Raw genomic sequence first — 17,528 nt, forward strand, 5'->3', positions numbered from 1 at the left:
TCTTGGAGGTTATACTCACTGGCCAAAAGGCAAGCCAGTGGAGGGACAACAATGCATTTGAGAAGGAGCCTGCTTTTTAAAGACATCACGCTAGAGCAGAGAGCCACGAGAGCTCAGTTCAGTTACTCACATACTAATGTTGCCTGTTTCTCCCGAAGCACTTAGATGCCCACACTTTCACACGAGCTGTCTCTCACTCATAACCTTCCACTGGCTTGCTCTCCCTCACTTTTTTTCATGTCTTCCACTATTTCTCTCTCTATATCTTAGTCTCACAGATATCGGCAGAGGGGTTTGAATGTGAACACAAAGACGGGACTAGTTAATCTGTAGCCAGGCTTGGCTAGAAGCTCTTCTACTAGTGAAAGACACACATGATAAAGACTATCAGACTGAGGGCAAAAATACAAATATTTTGGGGGTTTGTAAGGACGTTTGATGCAGCCAAACGTTTTAACCAGTACTTTCTCTATGTCTCGTTCCTCTTATAGAGCATAGGCAGTGGGTAAGTCGACAGAACATAGGCAAGGATCACCTGGGGCCTCATATATCAATTTATCTCAAATACTATTTACGAATGGAATTTAGAATGTTCATACGCATAGAAAAGGTGTGATTATAAAACAATCCAATGAGTGTCATACACACACCGGTAGGAGATCACCATTGATAAATGGCAATCCTTCTCAACCTTAGTGCTCGTGCATGACCTTGGCTGTTTGCATTTCGAAACGCCCCTAAGTAAACAAGGCAATCCCAAGGAATTGACCAGGGTTCAGAACAATGATAATCTATTGAAGTTGGCCACTGTTGTTACCATTCTGCTACCAACCTCGATTTGCTGTTGCCATGATGATAATGGAATCTGCTCAGAATGCCAGCATTGGTTTTTAACCTGAAGTGGCCCTGCCAATAAGCCACCTGAACTAGAATTGGAGGTGACAAGATGAGCGGGGGGAGAGAGAGAGAGAAGGGAGGAAGGGGGAGGCTGGGAGACAGACAGGGGGCATAATTAGGAGAGGTGTGTGAGGGTTGTAAGGTGGCAGCGCCCCGGAGGGAGGAATGGAAGTGAGGGAAGCCTCGGAGGAGAGGAGCTGATAAGCTAAACTGCTTCAGTAACGGCCCAGTGGATGCTGCTCTGAGCAGAGATAGATACGGTGTGATTGAGGTGCCATGCTGCTGGCTTGGCTGAGTTTTCTCCTCATCGCTCTGCTCCTCCAAATGCAACCGGCGCCAAATGAAATGCAAGAGTGCCACCTCCTCTCCTTTACTCTCCTCTCCTCCTCTGCCCCCCTGTATTTCTGTCAATTGTACGTACAAATGGAGTGGAAATCTGTGGAGCTGAGTAGTAGTCTACCTGCCAGACAGGAGGCACCTCACCTGCCCTCTCCCTGTCAAGGGCCTGTTATGCATATGGAATCACCAGTCTCTTCTCGCAGCTAAATGCCTTAGCTAGCTACAGTACATGTTTAATCAGCCCATTTGAAGGACTCTACTTATTCGCTACTCTTTATTAAAGAAATATATATATATATATTCTCCCTCTCTCTCTCTATGCATCTCTCTCTCTCTATGCATCTCTCTCAATCCATTATCATGACTGTATCATTTGGCTCCTGCCCCCTCTGTTCCAGGTGGGTTAGATGTAATAATAACAATGAGGACCAGATGTACCTGGGCAGGGAGTCGCTGGCTTTACATTAAATAACATCAGGGTCGTATTCATTATTGCCAGTGGCGGTTCTAGCTTGTATGGCTACCTGGGCGAACCCCCCCCCCCCCCCCAAAAAGCACCATTCTGCACTAACTGTAATTTTAATTCAGATGTTTGGAACAACACAAATAAATAATCATAACATTTAAAACTATATAAATATACAAAAATATACAAAAATAAGACTCATGAATATAAAAAATAAGTAACAAAGGCAAATAAAAACAAATTGTAGTATATAAATACAAATAAATAAGAGAATCAAATTATTACACTATTTCCCTATTGCTAACAAAAAGCACAAATCCTATATCATACAAATACACAAATAGAATAACACACTTATAAAGAAGAGAACCTAATAATTACACTATTGCACTTCAAACAAGAAACACACTAACTAAATTGCACAACTAATTGCATTACTAATTGCAGTACTGTACAAAGATAGAGGTGCGCTATTTAATACATTCCCCCACTCCCACTACCTCGAGCTTCCAGTGGGGAGACCTGAGGTCAACCAACCCCCACCCCCCTCCCCCTCCCCTACTTCTGAGTGGGAGACCTTCCCAGGCAGTAGCCTGCCTAGCTCACAAACTAGAATCAGGGTGGCCACTCCGACAAGGTTAATTGACCCACCGTCCCATATGGTGACATTATATAATTGACGTGACGTGCAAATGAGCAATAGAAAAATGATTGCGCAAATGTATTCCGATTTTTTAAATTAATATTATTCTTTTTTTGTGTGTGAGGGCGCCCCGTGCCGCCCACGGCAAGATGCCGCCCTGGGCGGCTGCCAATGTCGCCAATGCCTAAATGCGCCACTGATTATTGCACTTCGTTTTGCAGCGGGCAAACAAGCGTTCCTTATAAGTTCAGGCAGTCCCTTCCCATTACCATCTGTTCTCTTCAGTTTGTTATCGAGTGAATATGACCCTGGTTTTTATGTTACGTCATTTCTGCTTAAGCTTTGTTTTTCTTTACTTGCTTAGTCATCCCCTCTCCCCCACCCCCTCCTCTCTTGGTGGAAGCCAACAAATGTCACCCGACTGAGATGTGTCCTCGTGAACAGTCCCGGGTTTCCTTCCAAGTCATTACTAGATACACTATTTCTGAATGCTCTCTCTCTCTCCGGTCTCTCTTCTCATTTTTTCCAAATGGATAAATGCATCTTCTCTTTTAATAACCCCTGTTTTAAGATGGTCAAACCATGACTCATTTAGCTATTTGATTTGGATTTGTAGGACCCCTGTCGGTATATATAGTACCAGTCAAAATATTGGAACTACTCATTCAAGGGTTTTTATTTATTTTTACTATTTTCTACATTGTACAATAATAGTGAAGACATCAACACTATGGAATAACACACATGGAATCATGTAGTAACCAAAAAAGTATTAAACAAATCAAAATATATTTTAGATTTTAGATTCTTCAAATAGCAACCCTTTGCCTTGATGACAGCTTTGCACACTCTTGGCATTCTCTCAACCAGCTTCACCTGGAATGCTTTTCCAACAGTCTTGAAAGAGTTCCCACATATGCTAAGCACTTGTTGGCTACTTTTCCTTCACTTTGCAGTCCAACTCATCCCAAACCATCTCAATTGGGTTGAGGTCGGGTGACTGTTGAGGCCAGGTCATCTGATGCAGCACTCCATCACTCTCCTTCTTGGTCAAATAGCCCTTAGACAACCTGGAGGTGTGTTGGATCATTGTCCTGTTGAAAAACAAATGATAGTCCCACTAAATGCAAACCAGAGGGGATGGTGTATCGCTGCAGAACGCTGTGGTAGCCATGCTGGTTAAGTGTGCCTTGAATTCTAAATAAACCACAGACAGTGTCTCCAGCAAAGCACCCCCACACCATCACACCGCCTCCCCCATGCTTCATGGTGGGAACCACACATGCGGAGATGATCCGTTCACCTACTCTGCATCTCACAAAGACACGGCAGTTGGAACCAAAAATCTCAAATTTGGACTCATCAGACCAAAGGACAGATTTCCACCGGTCTAATGTCCATTGCTTGTGTGTCTTGGCCCAAGCAAGTCTCTTCTTCTATTTGGTGTCCTTTAGTAGTGGTTTCTTTGCAGGAATTTGACCATGAAGCCTGATTCATGCAGTCTCCTCTGAACAGTTGATGTTGAGATGTGTCTGTTTCCTAAACTCTGTGAAGCATTTATTTGGGCTACAATTTCTGTGGCTGGTAACTCTAATGAACTTATCCTCTGCAGCAGAGGTAACTTTGGTTCTTCTTTTCCTGTGGCAGTCCACATGAGAGCCAGTTTCATCATAGCGCTTGATGGTTTTTGTGACTGCACTTGAAGAAACTTTCAAAGTTCTTGACATTTTCCGCAGTGACTGACCTTCATGTCTTAAAGTAATGATGGACTGTTGTTTCTCTTTGCTTATTTGAGCTGTTCTTGCCATAATATGGACTTGGTCTTTACCAAATAGGGTTATATTTTGTACACCACCCCTACATTGTTACAACACAACTGATTGACTCAAACGCATTAAGAAGGAAAGAAATTCCACAATGTACTTTTAACAAGACACACCTGTTAATTGAAATGCATTCCAGGTGACTACCTCATGAAGCTGGTTGAGAGAATGCCAAGAGTGTGCAAAGCTGTCATAAAGGCAAAGGGTGGGGCTACTTTGAAGAATCTCAAATATAAAATATATTTTGATTTGTTTAACACTTTTTTGGTTACTACATGATTTCATATGTGCTATTTCATAGTTTTGATGTCCACCATAATTCTATAATGTAGAAAATAGTAAAAATAAAGAAAAACCCTGGACTGAGTAGGTGTGTCCAAACCTTTGACTGGTACTGCATATAAATTGGCCTTTATTGCTATAGCCTATAGAAATGTATTGAATAACCAATTTATAAATGGCAAAACAGGCAGTCCAAAAATAAATCATAAGGTTTTTAAGTATCTGTCCTATATCTCGGTGATATAAGAAAGCTCAGGAATTATTTATTATTATTTTTTGACACATATATTTAACATATTTGCACAAAACGACTTATGTACTTCTGTATTCTTTTTAACCAGTACCGGGTTACCTTCAGAACAGTCCCGTGAGATCATAGTTGGTTGTTAGCCCAAACTGTTCAGGCGCAACAGACAGAAGTTGGCACATTGGCGGTACCGACTTCAGACGAGTCCCATGAGACGAGTCCCATTTTTGTGAGAGGATCGATTTTCGGGATGTCTCCTGGTCTGACAAACAAAGCTGTAGCTCTGCCACTTTCCACCGTAGTTGTGGAAGGCTGACATCGGCGGATGTGGTGGATTGAGACGCAGCCCATACAAAACAGATATCTCTAGCTTAAACAGACGGATTTTGGTGGGGATTTTTTTATTAGGTTAATTAGTCAACTCAACTTTTAAGAGCCGGTATTTCCAATAACACTCAAGACCATTCCATCACTGTCATGCAGTGCTTGACTTGGACTGAAACAGGTTCCGGTATTCATTTTGGGTGCCGATATTGTTTATATTTAGGTGCTCCTGTGATGTTATTCCACTGCTACTTCATCTGATTTGATGGGGCTTGATTTGCCTTTATTGGTAATGACATCATGACATGTGATCTCCCATGTAAACATACATATTCTGTGATTGTGGGTAAAAAGTTGAAGTCTACAATAATCCACTGGCAGTGAAGGGTTTATGGACAGTCAGTAGTGCTCTTCCTCTCTCCACAGAGCCTAACACCCAACATATGTGACAAGTCTCGTCTCAGCAGGGGGGCAGGAGTACTCTGAACAACTCTGAACTGAGCGTCAATTCACCAGACGGGAACAACTCCCCAAAAAATGGGCTCATCGTAATAGCTGCAATGGAACGGATGGAAAGGTATCAAACACATGTCCATGTTTTTGATACCGTTCCATTTATTCCATTCCAACCATTACAATGAGGCCCTCCTCCTATTTATTCACCCACCAGCGTCCTCTGGTTCAAATTGGCTCCCCCTCCGAATATGCTAAGAGCGTTTGATTGAGTCTCGAGTGACAACTGCCAGATGGGCATGGATGGGAAATGCTCTTTCGGTATTGAACCCCTTCTGTACCTTCATGGACAATATGCATATGACTGCATTCCACTAGTCAATGTTAGATTGTCGTGATATTTACAGATAGCCATTCACACCAAAAAAGTGTCCTATAGGTGCACTACTAAGGGTACTATCTGCAAGGACAAAAACCACAGTCCCTTTCAAGCATGAGTGCCTTACACGGTGTGATGTAAGGGCTTATTTTTTTCCCTGAACTATAAAGCTCTACTGTTCACCCCAATTTTCCCTTTGTGTGTAGAGAAAGACACTAAATCAAGTGAGACAGATGTTGTCGCCCCCAATGCTGTGTGTTTGTGTTTGTGATTGAGCATGTGCTTGTGTGTGTGTGTGTGTGTGTGTGTGTGTGTGCGTGCGTGCGTGTGCGTGCGTGTGTGTGCGGTGTGTGTGCGTGTGTGTGTGTGTGTGTGTGTGTGTGTGTGTGTGTGTGTGTGTGTGTGTGTGTGTGTGTGTGTGTGTGTGTGTGTGTGTGTGTGAGAGAGAGAGCAGTTTCCACAGGGGCAGGCCACTGTAGTGAACAAAGGAGGCTAAAAGAGGTCATGGTGGTGTCAGGAGAGTGTGTGTGTGTGTGTGTGTGTGTGTGTGTGTGTGTGTGTGTGTGTGTGTGTGTGTGTGTGTGTGTGTGTGTGTGTGTGTGTGTGTGTCTAAGTGTGCGTGTGTATGTCTATGTGTATGAAGGGGATTCCTGTTTCCTTTAGTATAGTGTGAGTGGCAGCCAGGCCTGTCCAGGATGAGTCTGATGGGTTTTGATGGCCGCTGAGGCTTGAGTCACACAGCCCTGTGTGCGGAGTAGAGGGTGACAGAGGATCCTGGGGGGAGGCGTGAGAGAGAAAGAGAGAGAAAGTGACTATGGGAAGGGGCTGGATATCAGGGTCCTGTGTATCACTTAGCCAACTAGCATGGTGCTGAGGCTGAGGATTCATACATCCGCAGAACAGTGCCTGTCCATCCTGATGCATCCTTCATCTTCCTTTATTTTCTTGTCTTTTATCCCTTGCTCCTCTGGCTCCTCTCCTCTGTCTCTGGTTTGCATTTTCCTTTTCTTATCCGTTTCTTTCTTTCTTTCTTCCTTTCTTTCTTTCTTTCTTTCTTCCTCGCATGCCCTCCAGCACCTCCCTTTCGACGGTCCACCTCCTTCTTCTTCCCATTTTCTCTTGCTCTTTTATTCTCTGTTTCTCTCATTTCTTCTCCTCTCAGCTTGTTGTCTGCATCAGGCTGGTCTAAGCCTCTCTATTGTGCTGGATCCTTTCTTTCTCTTCCTGAGACAGATTCACTTCTATTCCCCATTCTCCTCATGCTCTAGGCTTACGGTACCAAAAAACTAAAGCGCAACACAATTTGTATTCTGTGCTAGTCTTTGATAGAGGGGGGGGGGGGTAGAAGAGGGATGAAGGAAGAGGGAGACAAGGTTTAAAGTCACAGTCGTGGGCTGCTTAAAATTGTTGAACATACAATTTGTTTGAGCTTTACATTGTCAGCACATTCTCTGTTTGTCTGAGATTTAACCCATGGTTCTGCAGGCTGCGAACACAAAAGCCCAAAACCCTATAATTGTGTTGTTATCGTAATAACTCGTAATTCAGTCTTCCGCTTGTAAGGCTCTCAAAATCGTAATTCCGGGATTATCGGCAAATAAGTAGCACATTACATAAGTGGCCTATCCGTCAGAACTTTGACATGACATCACGTCACTTAAATATGTTTTGTTGTGTGTGGTTGTTTGCATCAGACGGAATATAAACCAAATATTGAGTATGTGTTCATGTATTTGCATTAGCTCTTGATGTGTTTCCACGTGCAGTGTGGGTGACTGGGTGGGTGACCACCATCCACGCAGAACTGCACATTCCTCTGCTCATGTTTTTTACTGAGTGTGTGAGTGAGTCAGGGTGTGTGCGCACGTGTGTCCGTGTGTGTGTGTTTCGGTGTAGATTGTCGGAGTGTGTCTGTGTATTCAGAGAGAGAAGCTGAAGCCCCTGTCCCATTGGCAGTGGCTTGCCTTGTCAGCAGTAGTGGCAGCAGAAACTCTGCCGCCTGACAGCGCCTCTTGTCTTGCAGAAGTGTGTGTTTGTGCGTGTGTGTGTGTGTGTGTGTGTGTGTGTGCACGCTCGGCTATATAAACCCTCCATTGACCTTGCACCATAAAAGCCAGTCCAGCACTGGGCTTCCGCTACTCCTCTACTGCTCTCCTCCTCTCTTACTCTGACACAGTCTTCACACTCTGCTGGTGGGAGCTGGGGCCGAGCCTGGGGCAAGCTGAGTTGAGTGTGTCCAGCTAGCGCTCTCACAGCTCCACACAGAAAAGAGGGAGGGAGGAGGAGAGAGATGGAGAGGAAAGAGGGAGAAGGGGATGCACACATTCATGGTTCTACAAAGGAACGATATGTGCTGTCATTCATAAAGATAGAAAATAGAGAGAGATTAACACAATCTAAAAGAGCTAAAGGGGCTGTTGGCAACTGGGCACAGACACACACACACACACACAAAATCACACACAATCACACACACACACAATCAAACCATCTGTGTTTGTGTGTGTGTGTGTGTGTGTGTGCATACGTGCATACGTGCGTGTGAATCTACAGTACTACAGAATCATGACCAAAGCCCATTCACTGATAAGGCTTCAACCTAACACTCCCAAATAGAGAATGACATTCAAGTAAATGAAGCTCATCAGTGTAATACGTGATTATCAGAGACGTTTAGCGCTGGCTATACTGCAGGCCCCTTGCTCACACTGACATAACGATTGCATCCAAAATGGCACCCTATTTGCTAGATAGTGCACTACTTCTGACCAGGGCCCATAGGGCTCTATTAAAAAGCAGTGCACTATGTAGGGACATAGAGGATTTTCGGACACAGGCGGGATTGCATGTTTTCTGCATTCAGATGATCTCTACGATGATCAGGGGCCAGTCCGGAATGCTCCCAGCTCCCGTCTAAAATATAATAGCAGGCCGGCAATGGGAGAGAGGAGGCGAGGAAAATGTCCATCATCCTCTCCGCTCATTTTCAGGAACGTATGATAATATGACAGCTGATGTGGAATATGATGTATATTGGTCACCACGAATGCTATTCCAAGTCCTGCTTATCTTTTGTATCACACTGATAATGCAATGACATCTGGTCATCGTAGTCATTGCTAGGAATAGAATAGAACACGTCGGAACGGAATAGAATAGAGTTTGGTAACTTCTGCACTTCTGCACCCACTAAGTTGTCCTTTCTTGGCATCTATTCTCTATGCAGGGAGTAGAGAACAGTAGTTCTAAGATTGAACTGTTCAGCCAGGGACCAGGCAGCAGTCTTCCGTAAGGGACTAATTGTGTAGCCGGTAAGTGGCAGGTTCATGAGAAACCTGAGGAGGAGACGGAGCAGAAGTTTGAGACCTCATATAGGGAATGCAGCAGTATCTCCATCTACTCATCCACTTGTCTGTGAAACAGTGTCCCCTGTCTCACTTAGATGAACTGTGGTGCAGAGGGATGCTGTTTTAAGGTCACAGAGCAGGAGTACACTTTTGCAAATGATGTTGGGTAAGAAGCGTCATTTCTTGTGATGTGTGTGTGTGTGTGTGTGTGTGTGTGTGTGTGTGTGTGTGTGTGTGTGTGTGTGTGTGTGTGTGTGTGTGTGTGTGTGTGTGTGTGTGTGTGTGTGTGTGTGTGTGTGTGTGTGTGTGTGTGTGTGTGTGTACATGTATGTCTATATATCATCCACATCCACTGACTCTCCCAAAAGAGTAAGGACTTTTAAGTCACACCGCATCAAAATAGGTCACCATGTTACATTATCATCCCATTTACTTCACCAAAAACTCCCTCCCTCCGTGACCCATAAAAATAAAAATCTCAAACCACTTTCGTCTCCTCTGCCTCTTCCCAGATGACTTCCATCCATCCCATCACACTAATGATCTCATTTAGGAGTTTGTGGAGGTTTTAATTGCTAGGCCTGACTCCTGCAGCGCTGCGGTGACCTCTGTGTCACTACTAAAGTTAGATTCGCTCTCAGCGACCTCTGTTGCTCGGGCGGTTTAAAAATACATTGGCCTTAAAAAAATACATGGCCAAATCTCTAAAATAGATCGACTGAACTTTGGCACAAAGTGGGAAGTGTCCCCTTTTAACACCTTTGGATAGGGAGAGCGCTGGTGATAGAAAGTAAGAAAACGCGAGGCAGTAAAAGAGTGAGTAAGAGAGGAAGAGAGAGAGAGAGAGAGAGAGAGCGTAAAAGAAGATACAAGAAAGTGAGTGTATTGCAGGTGTGGTGGCAATTACATCAGCACCTGGCATCTGGTCAGGTGCAGCACCATTCAACAACAGAAAAACCCCTCATCCATCAAAACAATACGACAGTTTCCCCCTCCACATATTAATACACTTACTGCAAGATAACACAGGTAGTTTGTAAAACTAGAATGTCTGAAATCTAGATGCAAATGTAGACGGAACAACAGCTGATGTTCCAGCACCATGCATCATTAGCTTAGCCTGGGAGCCAGTCTGTTTCTGCTCTCTTGCCAACTCCTTATGGAATGCTAATGGAGTAGGGAAAAGCACAAACAGATCTGGGACCAGGCTACACCACAGTCATAATTCTCTATTAGCAGGTGACTCAAAGTTATGGCTCCCTTCCAGCTTCTGGCTTCCAACTTCCAGCCCTGTAATGCCACTTGGTCCCACATGTGCTTTCATCTGATCAGTAACACACACACACACATACACTGCATACATACACACACACATACACACAGTCTTGTATAACTAACCTTGTTGGGACACACATTCAGTCCCATTCAAAATCCTGTTTTTTCTAACCCCTAACCATAAACATAACCCTAACCCTTACCCTAACCCTAACCCTAACCTTAACCCCAAAGCATTATCGGCATTATGAGTTGGAGGATGATGTCTAAGTGCATTTTGTTGGCCAAAGTTCAAGAGATGAATGCATTGCATTGGTGACCTGACCGTGGGAGTTTATGTAGGTGGGGATGGAGATGGTATTGCCCTATTCTGCTGAGCAATGGAAAAACTAAAACGTCCTCTTCCGGAACGGTGTGTGTGACCTCTCGCTATGTGTGCATCTAGGTGAATGGGTTTATAAGGTGTGTGTGTGTGTGTGTGTGTGTGTGTGTGTGTGTGTGTGTGTGTGTGTGTGTGTGTGTGTGTGTGTGTGTGTGTGTGTGTGCGCGTGTGTATGTGTGTGTGCAAGAGTGTGTCTCAACACAGTAATGAATTGTCATGAGTGTCAACCAAATTGGGATCAATCCCCACGATGCTGACAGGCAGGCAGGCAACACCTTCTGAGTTTCCCACTCCTTACAGCAGTGGAGGCTCCTCAAAGGAGGAAGAGGAGAACCATCCTACCCAGTGATTTTTTAAATCCTTTTTAGATCAATCTCTACTAAATATATTCAAATGTCACCAAATCATTTATTAAAACACACTTTTTTTGCAATGAAGGTCTACAGTAGCCTCAACAACACTGTAGGGTAGCTCCATGGTGTAGCCGGAGGACAGCTAGCTTCCGTCCTCCTCTGGGTACATTGACTTCAATACAAAACCAACTGTAGGAGGTTCATGGTTCTCACCCCCTTCCATAGACTTACACAGTAAATATGACAACTTCCGGAGGACGCTCTTACAGCATGAACTGACATGTTGCCCACCCAATCAAAGGATCAGAGAATGAATCTAGTACTGAAAGCATAAGCTACAGCTAGCTAGCACTGCAGTGCATAAAATGTGGTGAGTACTTGACTTAAAGAGAGAGAAAGACAATAGTTGAACAGTTTTGAACAAATTGATTTATTCCAAAATGAAGGACAAGCAAGATAGAGATAGAGAGAAAGGGATTTCATAATTTAAAAAAAAATCTGTTTCATTTACTTAGCGAGCAAGTGCAGCTAGCTAGTTTAGCCTACTCAAATACCCTGCTCAAACAGAGGGATGCTATTTTAGCTAGCTGGCTATGAATTTCCAACACAACACTGGAACTCTTCCATGTCAAAGTGAGCTGCTTACTGACTCTACACTGTAACGTTACTGCATGATTGTAGCGGGTTTACTAACACATTAGTTCTATTAGCTATGTTGACTATGATGTTACTTTAGCTAATATGGTGACATCGATGCAAGCTGTGTGTAGAGGTTATGATATGGTTTGGCTTGAAATGCTTTTTTCACCTGGTCACATACAGCTGATGTGCTGTGCATTGAAGTCCACAAACAAAGGGAAAAGGTGAGAGGAGGAGAGCTCATGGATGCAAGAAGGAATACAACGTGGCTGCTATGAAAGTGAACTGTGTTTACGCGTGATCAGGGGTGTATTCATTCTGCTGATTCTGTTGAAAAAAAAAAGTTTCTTAAACGGAAGCAAACGTTTGCAACTGTTGGACTAAGGATTACACCCTAGATCAGCGAGATGCAGGCAAGAACGTGCAAGGCGGTATTGAATGTGTCACTGTCTGTCCATGTGTCACTGTCTGTCGCCTCAAATTTTTCTCTCCACCTGTGTGCACCTACATTGTAAACTTTCATTCATAGGCTAGGTTGTACCATCCTCATGATGGGTATAGGGAAAATTTGAGTATTATGTATTAGCCTAAACCTATCAATGTTATATTGAGCTGAGTGAATGGAATACGAACGACAGTCATCCAATATGCTATAATAGAAATAAAGCCATGCTCATAAAAAAAGACCCTTCCTTATCTTAAACGGCACCGACCGCCACTGCCTTACAGTATAACTACAGCCTGCCACTTCAGCAAAGAGAGAGGAAAATGCTCTCTTCTTTCTCTTCCCCCCATTTATTCTCCTCTTTATAATGATGGCGATCTGTTTTTTAATTAACGCTCTGCACCGGAGGTCGATTAAGTCTGTGTTAATTGCATGTTTTTAATGTCAAAATCTATCAGCGCAAATTGCGAATAGCTTTGTTTAAATTCATTCAATTTCATTTATCAGAAATGTACATAATGGGGGATGGCTACTTGCAAGTAGCCTTTTAAGTGGGGGAAGCTACATATTATAGTTACATCCCTGTACACTCTTAGAAAAAGAAAACTGAAAAGGATTCTTTGCCTGTCCCCATAGGAGAACCCTTCGAAGAACCCTTTCCACAGAGGGTTCTACATGGATCCCAAAAGGGTTCTACCTGGAACCAAAAAGGGTTCTAACTGGAACCAAAAAGGATTGTCCAATAGGGACGGCCGAAGAACCCTTTTGGAATCCTTTTTTCTAAGAGTGTAGTTGTGGGTGTGCGCGCCTGTGAGGTCGTTTTTGAATTGCGAGTGATGCCTTTCGGACAGTAGAATGCAGCTGTGCTTTAGTTTCATACAGTTCAGTTTTGAGGGTGCCCACGTAAAAATTCAAACATGCACTCTGGATCCGTCCGCACACAATTAGCTGGTCCTATCTAACATCTACCAACCTCTCACCTACACAATCCCACACAACAAATTTCTCTTCTTCCAAGTAATCATGGCATTCTCCTATTCTTTCACCCACTGGCACCCAGCTAGCTACCCACTCACTCAAACTCACTCAAACATACGTGCGCTGCACACGCAGAAAGGCACCCACACACGTCTATGTGGAATTGTAGAAAATATATAGATAATAAGTAGATCTGCAGTTTGATGTATGTGGGGCTGCTAAACTGGTACTGGTACACTGGTACTAGCAGGCTAGATTGATCATCTCTGTTGGATTGGTACTCTAATCCCATCCATGTTCCATGATGTCATTAATCTGCCCGTGCCTGAGTCAGAGACAGGGATCGGGGATGAGATATGCTTCATTAACTGCGGTGCTACATTGCGCTGAAGAGGCCTGCTCTGGTCTGGGCTGGTCTGGTTTGTTTGCAGACACACACACACACACACACACACACACACACACACACACACACACACACACACACACACACACACACACACACACACACACACACACACACACACACACACACACACACACACACACACACACACACACACACACACACACACACACACACACACACACACAATAACATGCTTGAATTACTCCACTATTTTAGACAGGGTTTGTGGAGAGACGCCTCAAGAAGAAGGACGATGAAAGTCACTCTAACACACACTGCAGCGGCAAACTAAACCAGAGGCAGAACCCTTGAACACATAGCTGCCACCAAGCAGAAGGTGTACCACACAAGAACTCAGTTACCCACACTTACACAACCCTGAAATCTCCCCAGAGTCCCACCCTTCCACCACGCTCCCGTGCACATCCCCATCACTCCTGTCCTGTGCTGTACTGGGTATCCCAGCAGATCCCAGCTGCCACAAATGCGACAGACACTTTGGCTGTATATTTCACAAGGTTGTATTTCACACTCCAAAGAGCCACTCGCCTCTAAGTCAGTGAATCCTTAGAAATTCACGAGATGATATAGACTAGAGTCATGCATCACACCCCTCACATTCACTTCTAATGAAAGAGGACTGATGGGGTGTGAGATACTATATGTAGTGAAAAAGAGATGGAGGATGGATGGAGCAGGGGAAAGAAGTATCTTTCTACACACTGGGCACCGACGTCAATTCAACCTCTATTCCAGGTCTTTTTTGTGAATGGGATTTTACGGAGAGGCAGAGCTGTCGCTGCTTCCTGCTTCCTGCAGCTGCACAGCTGATACATCAACATTTTCTTGACATTCTCTCTATTCTCTCTCTCTCCATCCCTCTCTCTTACGATCCTTCTCTCGCTCCCTTTCTGCATTTCTGCCTGCTGCATACATCAAACTGTTGTCTCTTTCTCTATTCTCAGACAGTTTCCTCAAGACCCACCATGTCCATCTACACATTTCTATCTATATTCCTCTCTTTTCACAAGAGTGCACTGTATTACCGCCTAGCTCTCCACACATCTCTTTCTCGTTCCATCACTACCTTTCTCTCTCTCCCGCTCTCTCTCTCTCTCAACCCTCCTCCTGTTTTTCTCCTGCCATCTCATTATAACCCTCATTCCCTCTATATGTCAGTTCATTTTTTCTCTCTTCTCTCTCTCACACTCTTTTTCTCTCTCTCCCTCTCCCGGTCTCTCTCTCTCTCTCCTCTCTGTCCCATGAACTCCTGTGTGGTTGCTGAAGTTCTCCCCGTCGCTCTATCCCTCTCTCTCCATCCCTCTCTCTCCATCCCTCTCTCTCCATCCCTCTCTCCCTCCCATATGTACTTCAGGTTGCCTGTACTTTGCCGCACCCAACGACAGTTTCCCAGAAATGTAAACGTCACTCTTACAGGCTGCTATTTGCATGCCAGGAGTGCAGCCCCTGTTTCTACAGATGTTATCAAAGGGGAGCAAGCTGGAGTGAGAGATGAGGCAATCAGGGAGTAGGGGAGAAGGGGAAAGGAGGGGGAGGGAGGAGTTGAGGAGGGAAAGTGTCCCAAAGTCTGTCGCAAAGTCACAGCGATCGTCTCTGTATCTATAGCCTGCATTATGACAAGCGTACCAACCCGCACCGGCGACATCACTAATTATTTTCATTTGGACCCCCCCTTCCTCAATACATTACATCTTGTATTAAAGTGTACACGCCTACTCAGCCCATCTCTCTCTCTCTCTCTCTCTGTTAGTCTGCATGGTGTGTGCTGCTGGAGCAGCCGCTCAAGCACAGCATTAGCACCAGACCCACAGAAGAGCTTTCTAATAGACTTTCTATTCCCTTCCTCTCTCCCGCTTTCCCTCCTTCCCTCTCACCCTCTCTCAATCTCATTCTCTAATACAGTACACACACACATTGAAGCAAACACACACCGCTCGGGGACCAATCGGAGTCCGCGGAGTTCAGCTCTTATTTGTGAATGGGATTTTACGGAGAGGCAGAGCTGCCGTTGCTTTCTGCAGCAGCACAGCTGATACACCAACATTTTCATGACATTCTCTCTATCCCTCTCCATCCCTCTCTCCCTTTCTGCAATTCTGCCCGCTGCATGCATCAAACTGTTCTCTCTTTCTCTGTTCTCAGACAGTTTCCTCAAGACACCTAATTTCAATCTAAACATCTCTTTCTATATATTCCTCTCTTCTCACAAGTAACAGTGCACTGCATTACCGCCCCTCCTCTCCACTCCTCTCTCCCTCTTCTTTTTCCACTTCATCTCTTCTCATTCTGGTTCTCCCCACTCCCTCTCTCTTTCTTTCCCTCATCCTGTCTGCCTCCAGCATCAGTGATAGTTGAGGGAAGCAGAGCCCCTCTCTCCTCTCCTCTCATCTTCCCTTATTTCTTACCTTTGTGAGAGTCTGTGTCCCGGGTGGTGCTGGAGCTTCAGCGGGATCGTCGGACAGTCAGGCGGACAGGCAGACGGACAGACAGACGGACCAGGAGCCTGGGAACCTTCTGTGAGCCAAAGAGAGAAGGAGAGAGAAAAAAGAGGGAGCGAGAGAGAGAAAAAGGTAGAAAGAGAAAGAGAGCGGGCGGTGCTGCTGAAGAGGGAGAGGGAGCGCTGAGTGGCTGGAGGTGAGATGAAGGGGAGAGAGAGAGAGGGTGGGAAAGATAAATGGAGAGGGAGGGAGGGAGAGAGGGAGAGAGGGAGAGAGGGCTGGATTGGGATAGGAGGGTATTTTGTGATGTTTAAGAGGGAGGGATTGCAGCAGTGGAGGGAGATAGTGGAAGAAGGGATGGGGAGAGGGAGGGTGGCTAGGGAGATGGAGAAGAGTGGAGAGAGGAGTGAGGGAAGTAAGAACTTGAGGCAGAAAAGGAATGAAAAGGTGATGGAAAAGGGAAGAGTGGAGGAGGAGTACAATGTGGAGTGAGGGATGAACCCCCTATAGATGAAGTGCTGATGAGAGATGGAGAGAAAGGCAATGAGAGATAAGAGAGCATGTCAGTTTGTTCTGGGGCCTGGGGTGAGTGCACTTAGGAGTGAAAGGTTACGGGAGGAGGACAGAGGACAGAGGAAGAAAAGAACAGGCTATTTTGAGGCTATTTTATACAAGATGCCTCTAGACAGTAGAAGTTCCTGTTCCAACCTGGACTCAGGGGTAGATGTAACGTAGTAAAAGTCAATTATATGATATGTTACGAATTACAATTCGAATGATATGTTACGAATTGCAATTTGTTGTGGCTAACGTTAGCTAGGTGGCTAAGTGGCTAATGCTAACATTAGCTAGGTGGCTAACGTTAGCTAGGCTAGGGCTTACGGGTTAAGGTTAGAGTTAAGGTTAGGAGTTAGGTTAAAGAGTTAAGGGTTAGGGTTAAGGGAAAGGTTAGCTAACATGCTAAGTAGTTGAAAGTAGCTAAAAAGTCGTAAGTAGTTGCTAATTAGCTAAAATGTTAAAGTTGTCTGTGATGAGATTCAAACACGCAACCTTCGGGTTCCTTGACGTTCACGTTATACGCCTACCCATCCAGCTCGATCGTTTTTGCCTTAAGTAACCGTCTGTCTTATGCAACTATACCAAACGTAACATATCATACTCATTTGAGTGTCACAGATTTACATTTACTATGTTATGTCTAGTCTATAAGACTTGGCTGGCTGTTCTAGACCTTGACTCAGTGTTAGTACTGGAATTCACTAAGTGTCTCAGAGCAGGTGCTGATCTAGGATCAACTTAGAGTTTTAGATCAAAATTATTGAGGGAGGACCTGATCCTTGATTAGCAACCCTATCATAAGTTGCTTTGTGAATAGGTGAAGGTGTCTC

At 44.6% G+C, this 17,528-nt stretch overlaps 1 protein-coding gene across 1 annotated transcript in view; it reads right to left on the reverse strand.

The window, feature by feature from the left end:
• prva (Parvalbumin alpha) overlaps positions 1–16,279 on the reverse strand; it is a 42,428-nt gene extending 26,149 nt beyond the window's left edge. The window contains 1 exon segment of the mRNA NM_001173764.1: positions 16,108–16,279. The gene's annotated coding sequence lies outside the window, so the exon portion shown is untranslated.
• Between the last annotated feature and the right edge of the window lie 1,249 nt (positions 16,280–17,528).

Source organism: Salmo salar, chromosome 03, assembly GCF_965601325.2.
Source record: "Salmo salar chromosome 03, fSalSal1, whole genome shotgun sequence".
In the NCBI taxonomy this organism is placed as follows: domain Eukaryota; kingdom Metazoa; phylum Chordata; class Actinopteri; order Salmoniformes; family Salmonidae; genus Salmo; species Salmo salar.